Source organism: Augochlora pura, chromosome 6 (genome assembly GCF_028453695.1).
Source record: "Augochlora pura isolate Apur16 chromosome 6, APUR_v2.2.1, whole genome shotgun sequence".
NCBI lineage: Eukaryota > Metazoa > Arthropoda > Insecta > Hymenoptera > Halictidae > Augochlora > Augochlora pura.
Window position 1 is genome coordinate 2,820,517 of NC_135777.1, and position 17,725 is coordinate 2,838,241.

The following is a 17,725-nucleotide window of genomic DNA, read 5'->3' on the forward strand; positions in this document are numbered from 1 at the left end:
TCGTAGAAACAACCGGAGGATGCGTTGCATCGTTGACAACCGAGGGATGAAAGAAATTAGACCGCCGAGTGGAGAGGTCACGGAAAAATGTGTCAACCGGTCTAATAAGTTACCGACTCTTGGCGGCGTGTCCTGAGAGCTTTGCTGTATGCCGTCGCGGAACAGTGGAATGTTCCTTATATGCGCGGACGTATAGGTCAAGAGGAATGTAACAATGAATTGTCAGAGGAGGAGATCCTTATCCAGTTAGACGGGCACGGTGCACGGCTACGAACGAGTAGAATAAGTCCGCGCGTAGTCGGGCAGACGGACATTTATAATGGCTGCTCCTATTGTCGGAGGAGTCTGTTGTGCCGCTGGACAAGTAGAATGATTCGGGATGCAGTCGGGCCAGGACAATGTCAACGCTGACAAAAGTACGCGCTTGATTGTTAACTGTAGAGTCTTTGACCAGTTTTTGATGAGGCTGACGTGATGGGGTTAAGAGGGATTCGAAACGAAATGTCGGTAATGTTATTTATGTTATAGATTATTGTTTAAAGTCAATTGGTGAATATTATTGTTAATATGTTTGATCATGGTTAACGTGGTTGAGCTTTAACCATAGATCTTCGTTCATTGATTAGTTTAAGTGTCATTATGGAATTAAGAGGAACTAAAAATAGAACCTTAGTAAAATTATTTATGTTATAGAATATTATTTAAAATAATTAGAAAATATTATTGTTAATATTACTATTATTCATCTCATTATAAAATATTACTTACTAGTTTCAAAACAAAAAATATGAAGTATTAGTTTAAAAACGTCAATGTTTTAATATTTATTTACACGTTCGCAGACAATTGAAAAATTGTTATGGAGTTTCTGGCAAACCCTCAAGATGGTTCCAGGCTTAAAAATCCACATATTTATCAACCTCATAACTAAATGCATTATAAAGACATTTTTAAAAATAAGCTTAATAATTCCACAGAGTATTCAACTTCTTATTGGTCAATATTTTCTGTTAATAACTCGCCAGCAATGCCTCGAAAGAAATTGTTTAAAAAGCAAGAGATTCTTGCAATAATCTCAGGCAACTCCTATTTTCAGATTGTTAAAAATTCTTACGATACCCTTTATAATTTTGCAAGTGGAATAAGTTACCACTTGATCAGACACGAACGTAAACCGATTGCTCATCGATTGTCCTATATCATCAAGACATATTACTCGCCATGATTGCAAGAGGACGTCATTATTACATCGATGGTCAAGTAGAATCAGCCTATACATAGTTAGACAATCTACAGAATCTATTATAATCGAACCCCGATGCAATTGCGCACCAGAAACAGACCGAGTAGAACAGTTAATTCTGCGACGCGACAGCTAGAATCCATTTTCTCGGTATCATTAATCCGAAGAACAAATTAAAAAGTCAAACAAGCTTAACCCCTTGACTACGGCAGACTTTGACACGCACCGGCCTAACCATACGGCAGTAATTGACGCTCAATTACAATAAACGAAAACCGTCTTGGTCCCTCCATTGTCTCAAAAGCAACATTGTTCTTATAATCCAACAATCACCTTGCATTTACGATACTGCAAGATCTATCGGAATAATTATCGATAAAATTATCAGGACGCCTATATAGGCGTTCTCAGTGTTACGATCGCATAATTTCTAAGCGCCTATAAGCGGGGTCACAGTAGCCAAAGTGTTAATTCACGCATCGCCCCAACTTTCCATAAGAATTTAAAACAAACATCTGTGTCCTTAACCCTTTGACTACTGTCGGCGCCTATTGGCGTCCGAAACATGTTGGCTTCCCGGTACTGTAGACGCCAATAGGCGTCAAGATCAAATTTCGCCCCCATTTATTATTAAATTTGATTAATCATATATTGTGTAATATTTATGTTATACATTGTAATGAAAAGCTTAAAATTATTGTTCGCTACAAGTAATATTGGTTCGATGTAATAGAATTCAATATTTTGTATATTTCAATACACTTCCTCAGAAATGCATGCCTAACGAAAAAACTACGGCCGTGCCAAAGTCTGCCGTAGCCAAAGGATTAAGAAGACGAAAATCGCTCGAATAGACTAAATCCGCGTACGTCGGACATCGCAAATAACCGGTCGCTGCGCATCAATTTTTCCATGGGCGCAGTAAACGGAATGCGCATTACTCTAATGAGACAAGAGATGTTGTCTCATTAAACGAATGGAACGTAGTCGATCGGGCCAGGTGCAACACCGTCGACGTCGTCGTCGGTTCTCCATTAAAACGTAGTTAAGAGTGTCGCGGAACGGCGATAGGATCGAACGAGGTCAAGAGAGGAGTCCGCCAGCAAAATTTCGAAACCGGCCCAGGACGCGCTCGAGTCGCGCTTAAACCAGGCTAACTGAAAAATTGTTTCGCAATTAGGCGTTCCGACGGGCGGCGACGGTGACGGCGGGGCTGGGGTGGGGGGGGACAGACACGGTGAAAAATGTATTCGTGTGTTCCGCGGAATTTCGTGTCGCGGAACTGGGTCAGCGACGATCGACCGGTTTACCAGTATCGATCATCCCTCTCGAGACCCTTCGTTATCGCGATCCAGCTGTAACGCTCGCCCACGTTGTCACCGGCCGCTTTTCCCTGGTTTTTTTTATTCATCCGGCTCGTTCCGCCGCAGATTGCGGGGATCGGGTTAACGCGGGATCGAGGCCTGTTGTTCGATCGATCGATCCGACTCTCCCGCCGTTTCGAGGAGACGACTTCGGACAATGGGGGCTGGATCGAGGAACTCGGCGGCGTTCTGCGTTAGAACTTTCGATCCGCGATGGAGTTATCGCGACGTAATGCTCGCGAAAAATGTTTATTATTATTATTATTATTCTTTATTGAGATTTATTGAGACTTATCTTCTGTCAAATATAAACAAATTTTATAAATTAATATGCATATAATTCAGTATTACCTGTTAAGTAATATAATACACTTAGTAATAACTAATAATGGGTAGAATTTGTAATTAAAAAATATGAAAGACAATAACCTTAACATCAAGAGAAACGTAAGCATTTTCGTATATAACAATGCCCATCTTTAAACGTTCTTTATAACTAAACTATTTATTCAATCTCATTAATCACTTCAATTCTAAAGTTACATACACCTTTGCAAAGAAATACAAATTTTCTTGTTCGGAAAGTACAAAATTGTTTAATTATCGAATTGGAACAGTTCAGTTTCAACGGAATGTCACTGAATTTCTGGATCCCGCTCTCAGAGTGCACCGGGAAGATGCTAATGGTTTTGCACCGTTGTGCATCGTCATCGCCTCCGTTCGACTGGAAACTGCGGATACCACGAGTCGTTTTCAATTTCAAAATGGACGCCGTCACGATACCGATCCCGGCACGTTATCGACGTTCCGTCAGGAACTCGAGAAATCGTGAGCCCCGATCGCGGTCGAAGCCTCTTTCGATTCGCGCCGCGAGCGTTTTCAACCTGTTCATTATCCGATTGCGGGGGAAAGTTTGGACTTGTAAAATGTTCAGCGGTGGCGCGCATTGATTAACGCCGATGCGTTATCGGCGTATAAACGATACAGTTTTATATCGTCAATATCGATAATGGACGATGGAATTCGGTTATGTATATCGCTGAAACTGATTGGTCGCGCAACAAATTGAAACGCTGTAGATCCCGCGCGATATAAATGTCGTATTGTGACGGTGGACCGTCCGTCAGCGGAATATAACGTGTTCGGAAAGACTTAGTGGAAAACTGCATATATTACGGCACCGTGAATATGTAAAAAGAAAAGATCGTTCTGTATGTTCAAACATAAAGATTAAATCTTAATAAATTAGCAAAACTATACGTACATAACTAATTAAAAGTGTCAAACTTTATTAACAATTTCCGAATCTATAAAATCAATTCAAACCAATAAAGGTATTAGAAAAGATTTTGAATAAAATTCAGCCATTCCAAATTGTGGACGTCCTGTAATCGCCTGAAATAAGACGTCTAAAAGACATCTATTTTACGACGTGAAACGATCCCGATCTAAACTGTACATAAAATGGGACATCTTTAAGACGTCCCATGCTTATTGGAAATATTGGAACTCGCGGTCCAGAAAGGAGGGAACGCGGTCAGGCGGACCGGATGCGAAGGGAAATAAAAACGGGCTCGCATCTATCAAAGGGCGCCGGGGGCTTTCCCGGTCGTGGGACGCGCCGGGAGGAAATGTGGCGAAATGAAAATCGAGAGCGACGCGGACCGAACGACACTCGGAATAATGCGTTCCGTTACCAGGGCGTAGATAATTCCGCGCGCGCGATTCTCTGTTTATTTTTATCCGGTCGAGGGGCGCGACTCGTGCGAGTGACGATGATAAAATACGCGTACGATAAATTTCGAGTCAATACCTCGCGCGTTATTGGTTGAAAACCGAGGCCGGGGGGGATTTACAACGCTGCCCGTTCGGACAATTTTTCAGAATGAAAAAGCGGCCGCAGTTTAAAATTTTAGGACCACGATAAGTCAGCCGAGCGGCGGCTGGTCGGCGGGCCGCGGCGAGTAGAACGCGTCCCACTCGATCGGTCAAGTGGTACAGGCCGCTGCCTGGTCGGACAAGTGTGCCGCGAGAATGTGGCGAAACAAGTGGCGTGGGACCGGCATGTAATTGTACAAGAGGCGCGCGAGCTGCATTCCTGGCCCTTGGTCGAAGACACTGGATCCTCTAATCGGGAAAGTAGCACCGGTTAGCGTCTAATCGGGCGGGCGTTCGCGCTAATGGCGGAGGATATTAGCCGGAGTCATAAATAACTTCTGGCGCAGCTAGGCAGAGTCTATTGTTTGTGTCTATCCACTACGAGTCACCGGGGCAAACGAGTTTTTTCTTTTACCAGCTTCTCAAATAGATAAAATAAGAAAAGACGGAAAAGTAAATAGGCTGACAAATAAAAGAACGAATTGGTAATTAAAATTATTAATTCAATAAAACTAAAAAGCGAACTGATGAATAAAAAAGTCAAATGGTAAATAAAGATAGCAAACTAAATACTAAAAAGAAGTTACTTTCACCGACTTGACTTAATATAAATAAATTCTCATTGTCACAAAGCAAACCGGGTAAATTAATTTGGGACTCATTGTGTCTGATATTAATAAACTAACTAGAGAACAATAACAGGAAGTATGTAACTAAGTAGTACGAAACAATAGTACAAATTATGTAGTCAAGTGATACGAAACAACAGTTCAAAGTATCCAATCAAGTAGTACGGAACAATAGTACAAAGTATTTAATCAAGTAGTATAGAATAATAGTATAAAGTATCCAATCAAGTAGTATAGAATAATAGTATAAAGTATCCAATCAAGGAGTATAGAATAATAGTATAAAGTATCCAATCAAGTAGTATAGAATAATAGTACAAAGTATCCAATCAAGTAGTATATAATAATAGCATAAAGTATCCAATCATGTAGTATAGAATAATAGTATAAAGTATCCAATCAAGTAGTATAGAATAATAGTATAAAGTATCCAATCAAGTAGTATAGAATAATAGTACAAAGTATCCAATCAAGTAGTATAGAATAATAGTACAAAGTATCCAATCAAGTAGTATAGAATAATAGTATAAAGTATCCAATCAAGTAGGATGATCCTAACGTAGCAGAAGATTTTTATCCTGCACAGTAGCACGACGCAGCGACTAGCCAGACATATATCGTCTGCATCAGCACAGGAGCATATCGTCGGACAAATGAGCTACAAGGCGGTGTCGGGAGACTAGTAAGGACGATAACGAGGATATTAGCGCGGCGTAATGAAGTTCCAGTGTTCACGAGCGGCGCGCGAAAGCCGGGAGCGACGTTAAGCTGTGTATTTAGAGCAGCCGGTGAAAAATGCATGGGCGCTCGTCCGGGCGGAGTGTTGTTAAACGTCGCGGCCAATTTTTCAGTAGAGCGAGAGAAATTCTTCGGGCGAGTACGTCAGATTTGCGATAAATTAATCCCGTGATCACGGCGTAGCCGGAGTGCGTTAGTTACTGTCCGCGGCCGGCCGTCTCCTGATAAATCAGGCGAGTGCCGACCAATGGCGGCGTTCGCGCGGAGAAAAATTTCCCGCCGCGGCGTCCTCGTATTTCACCCCGGTACAGCTCTCGAGTGGAAGACCCACCGAACATGGCCGAGCGTGTAAAATATTCTCGAGTCAAGAGACGTAAAAGCATGGAAGACGCGCGCAATCCTTTCTCCCCGGGAAACTCTTACATCGTCGCCAGCCGCGCGGAAGCTCTTCACAGCGTGAAGCTTGGAAGCGTTGGCGCGTCGGTCTCGGTCTCGGTCTCGGTCTCGTGGAAGCTCGGCTAACATTTTCGCGAGGCCGTAGGCAATTAATCAGTCATTTCTGCACTTTGCGAATAATATAGGTCGAGTGGGGCTGATCGAGGCTCGCGTCGAAACAGCCGCGAACATTTTCCATCGGCGTCCGATCGGCGTATCGGTGTACTCTGCTTGCGCACCGAACGCGGCCCCCGCGAACTGGATTGCGAACCGGCTGGCTACAAAATGTATTTCCGCGAGCATCGTCGATAAACTTTCTCTCGAGCAGGCTCTTGGAAGAGCGGCTCCGTTTGAGCCAGCTGGCGAGAGAGCCTGTTTGAGATTCACGCATCCGAGAATTAGGGGACGCGGAACGGTGTTGGTTAATCGGATCTGCGAGGCTGACGCGCACGGCGCGGCATCGATATCCATGTTAGGCTCGGCAAAAGAGACTCGTCTGTTGCCGGATAGATTTCGGAATCAATACCGTCGCGGCTACGTTCCCCCTTCAATTCCTGCTGCCTCGAGAATTCGGCCGCTCGCGGCCCCCTCGCGACCCCGTCGCCCCGATGCCTGGAAAACGATGCATCTCGTCGAGCATCAATATTTGTTAAAATGAAATCTGGTTACATTCGCGCGTGGCAGAATTCTGGAGATCCTTTCAAATCTTCTCGGAATTTCTGAACGTGTACGAGCCATTTGTTCTGCATCGCGGTGTTTGGAACATGCGAGCGACGTTTGGATATAGTACTCTGTAGTGTTATAGCACTCTCTAGTATTAGGAGGTTCCGTAACTTCTTTCCACGTCGCGCTATGTATGATCACGAGAGTGTGCTCAATGAAAACCCACGATATAGTGTGCGCGAAATAGTAGTTGCTATTAACATTCCCAGAACAACGGTACATAATCATTTAATCAAGATGGGATATGTGCGTTACAATCTATTCCAGTTTGTTGTAGCCTATTTTGCAGTATATTCTACTCTATTTAGTGTAATTCCAAGCTATTTCCTTCTATTCGACTCTATTCAACTCCATTTCACTCTAGTCCACTCTATTATACTCTATTTCACTGCATTCCGCTCTATTCTACTCTATTTAGTGTAATTCCAAGCTATTTCCTTCTATTCCACTCTATTCAACTCCATTTCACTCTAGTCCACTCTATTATACTCTATTTCACTGCATTCCGCTCTATTCTACTCTATTTAGTGTAATTCCAAGCTATTTCCTTCTATTCCACTCTATTCAACTCCATTTCACTCTAGTCCACTGTATTATACTCTATTTCACTGCATTCTTCTCTATTCTACTCTGATACACTCTTTCTACTCTAATCTACTCTACTCTATTCAATTCTATTTCACTATATTATACTCTATTTTACTCTGTTACACTCTAATCGACTCTGTTCTATATTATTCCAATCTATTCCACTCAACTCTGTTCTATTTTACTCTATTACACATTATTCGAGAATAAATTAATAATATTAAATAGAAATCAAATGGCTCGTCTGACCATCCACTTCCACTAAACCCGGCATTAAACAAATTTTTGTCGTAAACGTAGTTTCTGTTGAAAAAACATTGCTCTCTCTCTCTCTCTCTCACTCTTCGACTTACTTCCCCGTGTAGAATAATCCTCTGTAAGCCATGTATTATATGTAATAAGCCATGATTTTTCACCGTCCCTGTATTATTGATTAGCCCTTTCTATATTTCTGAGAAACGGCGCGACGTACGGTATTTTACGGGTGGAGACGTTTCGGCAGACGGAAAACCATAATTTCATGCCGTTGGATAATAGAGCACGCACACGATCCCCGCTTTCAAGCTAACCGGGAACGGTGCTGGCAACGTTTCGCGATCGAGCAATTCCATATTGAGCGGTTCCCCGGGGAGAGGAGCGCCGCGACGGTTTTTATATGCGTGGTCCCGAAATATTTACGTGCTCCGACATAAATTGAACACAGTTTTCCATTCGACGGGGCATTTTTATTTATACACTGGCAGCTCACCTGCTCGCAAACCACCGAATCGATATATATATATATATAGATACTCTTCCCGCGCGCAGCTATTCGCAGTCGGATCGCCCGTTCAGTGGAAAAAGAAACGAGCGAAGAAAGAACCGGCAAATCGGTCCGCGCTGTTTATCGAAACGGTTCTTTACGTTCCGGATATTTTTTTCCTCCCCCGCGCCAGTGATTTACGCGCTCGCGGAATCCTCCACGGCGAGAATACGCGCGCATTTTCCGGTAATTCAATGGACCAAGCCAAACGATTTATTTCGACGCAGTCGCGGCTACCTGCGGCTGACAATTCGTTAGCCGGCCATTGTGCCGTGAATCAATTTGAAAAAAAAACTTTTACTTACGATATTCGGTAAACGAAGCGACCGGAAGTAGCGCGCCATTCGCCGTTCCCCGCTTTCGACGACGCGGCGCGGGAGGGGCGAGCGATAAACAGTTTTCCAATATGTTGCCAGTGCTCGGCGAAAGGTCGAAACAGCGGGGATTGGTCGGGCATGTCAGCGATAGGTGTGTATTCACGGGCGATGCATCTCGCGAAACGGTTACGAACTTGTTTTCGGAAACAGCGACGCGCTGCGAACCGGCCGATTGTTTTGTATTTTACTAGGGAAGCGAGGAGTAAACGTCGAGCACTGGTCAGACCGACTGTAACTAGTGTTTCATTGGTATTAGCGGTTCAGGGATTTGCGAGGTCGATTTCGCAACGTTATAATACGATATTAACGTTATCATGACGCAGTGATATTATTGAGAGATGAGATTTAGTTTTGTTTACGTTTTTCTCTTTTGAGATTATTGAGTTAAGGGATTTCTTTATGTAGGGAATTTTCTAAGAGAAGCGAGGAGCAACGTCAAGCACTGGTTAGACAACCTGTAACTATTGTTTTATTGATATTATTGTACTATTTTAAACGCAGTGATATTATTGAGAGATGCAATTTAGTTTCGTTTAAATTTTATTCTTTTGCGATTGTCACTTTATGGGTTTTTTTTATGTAGACAATTTTCTAAGGGAAGCGAGGAGCAACGTCAAGCACTGGTTAGACAAACTGTAACTACTGTTTCATTGATATTAGCAATTCAAGGAGTTATGAGATTCATTTTGCAATGTTGTTATACCAGTTTCAATGTAATGACATTATAGACAGATGCAAATTATTTTTACTTAATTTTTGTTCTTTTAAAATCGTCTCAGGAAAGTTTTATTGTCCACAAAGAGTATTAGCAGTTTTTTCGTTTCTAAGAGAAGCAAGTAGCAACGCCAAGCATTGATCAGACACAATGTAAGTGATATTAATAGTTCAGTTGTTGCGCTATATACAACCCAAAAATATTATTAAAAGATTTAAAAGTGTTTGAAGATTTAATTGATTAGAGAGATTCAAAGTTAATCATTGTTGTTTAAAGATTGTTTAAACATTTATATCGATGTAATATATAATATTATGATAATGTATATGTAAATATATAATACCATCATGATGATATATTCGTAAATATATAGCAATATCATATAAATATCCTACATAATTACATAATAATATTATAATAATATTTAACCGCATATTAAACATAAACCTTTTACCTAATTTACTAACAACAAATCTAATGAACCTAGCCGTAAAATAAATCCTACCACAATAAGTCAATTATATATTACAAATTAATTAAACACCGTACATTCATTTAAACACATAGCCAAGACACGGAAAATGAAACCCTACGAGAATAAACCTTCGAACAAAAGAGTCTACTTAATCTCGAACGAGAAGCCGAAATATAAACCGCAATACGACTTTCGAAGCTCGGGACACAGTAATTTAATTGAAAAAATCCCCCGTGCTCCGTTATATAAAGTGGAGAATTTCAAAGAGCAATTACGCACGAATAAAAGGTGAAAACACGACCTTTCCTCCCCGCCATTTAATTTGCATACCCGTTGATCTCGCGCAAATTCGCGCTGCGCCCCAACGGTCGATTAAAGTGCGAGCGAAAGGGCTAAGCGGCAGTCGAAACGCAGATCGACGTGCGCCCTTTTCTTCCCCGGCCCTTATGGATTATAAATTTATCCGGCACGAATGTACGCGGCAGAAATGAATCGAGGGGTTTATATGGAAATTGATAGAACGAGTCCTCAATTATTACCGATTTATTTCCAACACTCGTCGACTACCTCGTCGTACATGCGCTACACCCTGTTACACTATGAAAAAGACAGAACCGAATGATCCTCCGGACGCAAGAGAAGAAAGAAATATATATATATATTTAAAATATTATAATATTAATATATTAAATTATATTTGTAGAATCTAAAGTAAGTGTTCTGACTTATTAGAAAACTATAAATTCATTAATTCAACAAACAGTAAAGATACCGAATAAATATTTCTCAAATGTAATGGTGTCCGAATATTAACCACTTAGCTGCGTCAATTTATTTTGAAGATAAATTTTGTTGTGCGTTTTATCGATCACAATGAGTATAGTTTTGTTGACAGTTGCTCTAGAATTACTCTAAACTGTGCAAAATTTATGTATATGTTTTATAAATATTTTAAACTAGATCGTAGGAGAAGTATTATTCTTCTAAGATGTAAAATTGCCATTTACTTGCCCTTATCCCTGTGTCTAAGGCAGGGAGAGCTAGATTAGCCTTACTGACGATCCTATAGCGGGCCTAGGACGAAACACTTCCCCCTCTCCTTTACCTCGCCGTCGAGAGTCACGAAACTTCTTCGACCGCCAAAATACCAACTGTTAATCGAAAATCCTAACCTCAAAAATAGCCGGCTAGGTACGTCCGTGCCATAAGGAATATTATATACGAAGTGCTAACAGTTGCAGTGCCACGACTTACAGAATGAACCGCGAGACGTATCGGGGTTGCGAATAAAAATGAATAAAAATGTCGCGCGAACGGGATGAATTATGGGGGGCGCCGACAATTATCTCGGTTAATGGGAGATAACAGCGGGGGTGGACGCGGGTCGCGGGGTGCTCCGGGAGGAGAGTGGATTCTCTGCGGGATGGCCGCGGTTATCGGGAGCCCGGCCTCTCCTTTCTATTTATTTATTTCATTGGACGGGTCCTGCGGGGGTGGCCGTCCATTTATCAAGCAACGCGGACACGAGTTTCGCGGCGATTCAGGGCCGTGACACGCGCCCGGGCCACCGTCAATGTATGTTCGATCCCTGGCATGATGTATTAAGGTCCGCGCTCCCCCTCTTTTTTTTCCCGTCCTCGTTCCCTTTTTCATCCGCGTTACCTCGTTGATTTCGGCGGCGATCCAATCGGGACGCACTGACAGCGAGCATTTCTCTCGTTGTTTCAATTTTTTCTTTTTTCCTTTTTTTTTTTTTGCTCGCGCCGCCGTTTCTCTTCCACGATACGGCCGTCGATAGATACGCTGCCCGATACACGCCAGTGTTCCAGTTTTCGGTCGTCCATTGGAGATCGTTCGCCGAATTGCCAAGGATAATGGAATAAGCCGTTCGCAAGTCGAGCTGAATACGATTTTAACTGTTTGAGATAGATGATTTTGAAGACTATTAAAAGCCTGGTTGCCTGGGGTTGTTTTCGATACATGGAATTGAGAGGAAGTTAATTGAAATTCAATTCTATTGTTAATGTGTTAACTTCTGTTGTTTAATGTGACGTATTATTTAAAGTTAGGTATTATAATTATAAAGTTATTATTTAAAATTAGGTATGAGGTACGTTAAATTAGTATTGTAACGAGGCGAAAGGAGAAGAAGACAAAAGACTGCCATCATTGAGGCTGTTTCTGGACCAATCGATAATTCGGTAGGACTACGATCGAAATTTCTAGAATCATCGAGTCGTAACAGACTCCTTAGTTATCAAATTGTTATTAACGATTCATGGCTAGTAACGAGGTAGTATATATAGAGGGATTTGTCAGATTCGGCGCTACACCTGGGAGAGAGGACGAGTAATCCTTATATCCTGTATCGAGAATTTATTCCAACTACCTTTCCACCACCATCCCGCTACAGTATAAAATATTAGAGGGTATGTTTTTTAAAATTATGAAACAATTTGGAAGATCGTAATCTACTTTGAGAAAAGAATGTTACAGGTGTTAATAATATTTATTAAGGCATTTTGACTTGTGCATATTATTTACGCGTTTACCATTGGTACTTAGCATCGTCAAAAGAATGAAGAGGAAGTTTAAATAAAATATTAAATTGTACGAATACGAGGCGATTTTTAAGCCATCTAATCCTATAGAGTTAAATGGTTCTTCAACGCTATTTCTAGCAATCAAAAGATATTTTTCAAATTTCAAATTGTCGACTATAAAATGATCAAACTAATTAACAATTTATTCCTATTTTACATAAACGTATTCTCTCTAAAAAGATTCCTTACAAATCGAATCTCCCATTCGTATAAAACAATAATAATCGAACAAATGTCTGCAACGCGACAGAAAAACTTAATTATTTACAGGCACGAGCTCCAACGACCGCAAAGGGTTAACAGTTACCTGTAACTCGAACAGAGAACCGTCGCCACCGTCCATAACCACGATCGAATCAAAACACAATTTTCCGATCCACTTTTACGGCCGCTCGAACGGCCACATTCAATTTCCGCGATAAGTGCTGCCCGTTTTCCATTCCGAATGCATCCGCGGATAATTTCTCGGGCAATCACGTTCGGGACTTCGATCGGCCGGGTATCCTGGCAGTAGGGCGGTAGATCAATCTCACGGTCGTCGCATGCAAACGATCGCATTTCCATTCGGGTAACATCCTAAACATAATCGCGTCCCGCGCGCCCCCCCCGGCTATACTTCAAGTCCCGAGCGCCGATGGTTGTTTATAGGGAGAAGCGGTCGGGGGTGGAAAAAGCATTTCCATCGGAGATCAACCAAGTGGGTTCGCCGAGCTTTCCCGAGTTTTCCCGAGCACGGCGGTCCGTCATATTTCACGATTCCTCGGCCGCGTCCGGTCGAGACCCCTCGTCGTAACAAGTTTCTCCGCTTTCCAGCGAACCACGGACAGCCGACTGGATTTGCAGATTCACCTGCGGCGACGGGTGGGCGAGGCGAGAGGGGTGGGTGGCTCTGCGGTCTCCCAGGAGCGTCCACTCCACTCTGGGAAATTTTATTCGTCCTCGAAACGAATCCTACGGCGAGCGGATCTCGCACGGCACCGCGCGCGACGAAACACCGGCTGTGCGTTCCAGGCATTCGCGACTAATAATTTTCTAATTAAGGGGCAAGGGGGCCACGTTGTATTAATTAAACCGAGATTAACGAGAACGGCTGGGGCCCGGACGCGGGACACATTTATGACAATTGTCCTGGCGGAGGGAAACTCCGCTCGAGAGGGGAATAATTGCACCGGACGTGCAAATTAAAGATCCGTCTTCGCACCGGACGGATTGCAAAATTTCAGTCGTCGGTGGTGGTATAAAGGTGTACAAGGTGTCTTGTAACCTCGTCGTTGTTGTAATTGTCTTGTACCGTTGGTTTATTATACTCGTCCGATCAAGCGGTGACTTGTACTACTTGTGCAATTAATAGACTGCGGGTCTTTGCGCGTAATAGAATTCAATCTTATTCAATCCTATTTTTATTTATATTCGTAATAACATTTCTTCAAATTTCTTTAAAAACAGAACCTTAATCATAACCTTAAAAATATGAAAACAACATTGATATCAGAAAGCGCAATCTTTTAATCCTGAATCGTGCCAACTTTGCTAATAAAATAGCCGAAACAAGGATCTCAAATGTTCCTCGAAAATCGCGCTACACCTGTCCACACAGGTGATCGAAGGAAACCGTTTCAGCGTTCTGAAAAGCACGTTCCTCCAAAACCGTGACAGAAGAATGCTTCAAAGTTCCGAAGCCGGATACGTCATTAGAGATATTAATTTCGCGAGCAATAAATGAAAATGGCATCTCGGTGTTCGCTGGTCCGCGAACGAAGTTGAGAACGGAACGGTCTCGGCGAAGCGTGTCCGTGCTATCATTGCCCGGGAAACTTTATCCGGAACACTCCGCGAAATAACACACGCGTTAAGGATAACAGAGAGCGACCGGGCGATATGATTGACTCGTACCACTCCGGCGAGGAGTACGCAGAGCAATAAGCGAAGGCGGGAGTGTCCGTTTTCAGAGACTCGTTTCCAAGCGAGCGAGCGAGCGAGCCATAATACATCCGGAGAACTCCGAGCAGGAACGACGTTTAGAAATTTGTTTTAGTCGGACCTCGGCAGGTCTGGAATAGCCCGGGAAATTCCGTCGCGTTTCCACGCGAGAAATAATAAGCAGCTGTTCGAACGAGACGCGTCCCCCAAAGCGAGACGTTCCCCCGGAAACTAGTCAATCTTTTTAATCGGCGAAGCTGCGTTATTTTTGCGATTACCGACAGCTTGATTGTCAATTGTTCGTTAAACAGCACGACGACCACAATAGGGCCGCGCGTTAAATTAACAACTCGAGCCGTGTCAGGGATTGAAAACTATTGTTTGCAAGGTTGCCGGCAACGAGCCGGCTCGCCTCAGACATTTATCGGGGCCGTCGCCGCTAATTAAACTGCGAAAACTCAGCGGGCCTGCACCGATATCGCGTAAAATCCTGCATTCGTCGCTCCCGTGCATCCGCTTAACCTCGTTCCGGTCCGGCATTGTTTCTCTCTTTTTTGTCGCAGCCAGATTAATCGGCCGCGATAATCGTGCATTCACATCGGCGCTATTCGTTGTCACCCGTTTCATTAATACCGTCGCGTTTCAGCGACGAAACAACGCAATTTCGCGGCGACCGATACGATTGTTCTTCTCCGGCGACGTGACCGGCTAGCTCTGCGACGACGGTGCTCGTTTCTCATCGGAAATATAGCTGCGTCTTTGGGAATTTTACGAAACGAAAGAGTATTTCTAACGTAGACGAGCCGTCGTGCATGGAGTGAATATATTTGAATTTATGCAAATGCAATTCATTAAATATCTCGAAACAAGAAATATATGACTCGGATCACTTTCATAATTATAGGCACATGTCCAAAAGACTTAATAAAATGTCTATTATCGTCGCGAGGTCACTGCCTATTAACACAGCGAATGTATTCCCGAAAAATACGAATTCCAGCCCGCGAACCGATTGGTCTCGTTCGAAACGCGAATCGTAATTTAGACGTTCCGCACGGCCGCGTAATGATAGCTCCGGTTACGCAGCCGCGGCGGTAAGTCAATTTGAGCGATGTACAACAGCCTCGTCCGTTGCAGCAGCTTTCATTCAGCGCGCTCGCTGGTACCGCGAGCACCGCCAAGATCCGGCGAGCGAACGACAAGCCGCATAATTTATAGCCGGCGCATCGCGCGTTAATTACGCGCGATTACCGAGATAAAGGCTCGTCCCGCTGGAAATGAACCTTAACTGTGGAACGGTACTACTGTTATTTACGCGCCGGAAGCACCGCCCGCGACAATAATAGGTGTCGCTCGACCACCGTACGGACGGCTAACTGATTTCTGACGGTCGTTGATCGGCGACTATTATTACTCTCCGTCGTTACGTAGTCACTGTTGTCGCTGCCGCGCTGTTCTACTGCAAATCTACGTAAACAGCTCCGCCATGCAGCGAGTAGGACATAATGTCGATCATAACTGGTTACATCGTACCAGTCACATCATGTTGGTCTTGTTACGTCCTGGGCATGGGGCTCCAAGGACGATCTTCGAACAAGGAGGGCTAATTTACAATTTATGATGCTAGTAATGGTAAAATGTTATTTTTGAGGAACCGAACCATCAAGTAATTTTAATATTTTGTAAGCACGTTATACAATCGTTTCGACAATCTCTCGTTTTCGGCCTCAATAACATCATAAACCCCGGGGATTTCCAAAGGGCTCTGCGGACAGAGACCTGAAGGCCCAAGGCAGGCTCGCGACCGTTCCGCAACCGGCTATTTTCACGGTATTTTTGCTGTCCCTTCGCCTTGACCATTTTTTCTGGACATCATCGGTCTTAATTTTATTTAAGCGACCAGTGAAAAACGAACTCCACCCCCAACACTTTGCCTAGGAAGGCGTACTCGAAAGATGAGGAGAGTACCTTCGATCACTTCTCACTTTGCACTCGGTGACTTCTCATCTCGTTCGGCAACCAACATTTTTGTATATAGTTATTATAGTTGTGATAGTTGTTCGTTTTTACTATTAAAAACCTTGTTAAACACGGCACCGTTGTTCCATCTAAGTTCACCCCTAACTACATCCTCAACATGTTAATTTATCGAAAGGTTGGCGTTATTTAATCGTCGTACAAGGCCGACGCTGTAACGCACCGCTACAAGTCTCATCATAAGTGGTCGCATCATTCTAGTCTCATCATAAGTGGTCGCATCATACTAGTCTCATCATACTAGTCTCATGATAACTGGTCACATCATAACTGGTCACATCATACCAGTCTCATCATACTAGTCGTAAGTTGGTCGCTGATCGATACCGGTTTGTCCGGCGAGGATATTTCGATCACGAGCTTGCGGTTCCAGCGTTTTATCCGCCGGCCAGATTATCCGTTGCATCCCGGCCAAGCTTAGCTCCCAATTACGGGCCGTTGATGAGAAAGCAGCGATGACAGAGAGACCGGAACGCCGTGGAACCGCAAGAGTCCGGGGGGGCAGCGCGGAGTCGCCGCCTCGGAGGATCCCGCGCGAGCAACCGCGGCAATCGGCGTGCGGGAGAATGTGGGTCATCTCGCGGAACTGTCACGGGTTGACGCGGATTAGGCAGCTAAGCCTCCGTAGAACGACGTGGGTCACAATATTGGACAGGCGCGAGACACGGCACAGTGGAATAAGCACGTGCGTTGTCGGACTGCCGCGGGCAGATAGAGAACGAGAGAGGGAGAGAGACAGAGAGAGACAGAGAGACAGAGAGAGAGAGAGAGAGAGAGAAAGTTGGATTCCGGCGAGCAACTGGAAATGAAGAAGCGGATGCCAGGAACGACGGGACAACAGTCGCTCTTCTCGATCCTATTCGAAGTTGCCGGGACCGGTAATACGCGGTGGCAACGCTTCAGGTGGAACGGCACGATAACGTCCAAGTGGGCCGATAAATGGATACTGGCGCAGACTTTATCGCGTCGAAATTTGGCGAGTCAACGGCTACCGAAACGGTGCTCGCGCTAATGATCCGCAATGAAGTAAATTCCATCGGAGCCCGATGCTTGCCGGCCATTAAAGCTTTTGCCGTTTCGGCAGCGCCCCGCGATACGGTTTATTTGACAGTTAACAACGAGGCGGGCGATAACGACGCGTTCTTGCTGCCTCTTGCTCGTTCCGACGATACCGAACCCCTCTCTGCCTTTTTCTCTC

At 43.8% G+C, this 17,725-nt stretch overlaps 1 protein-coding gene across 5 annotated transcripts in view; it reads right to left on the reverse strand.

Annotated features, from left to right (window-relative positions):
- LOC144471342 (pleckstrin homology domain-containing family G member 5) overlaps positions 1 to 17,725 on the reverse strand; it is an 84,800-nt gene that overhangs the window by 39,192 nt on the left and 27,883 nt on the right. The gene's annotated exons all lie outside the window — the stretch shown is intronic.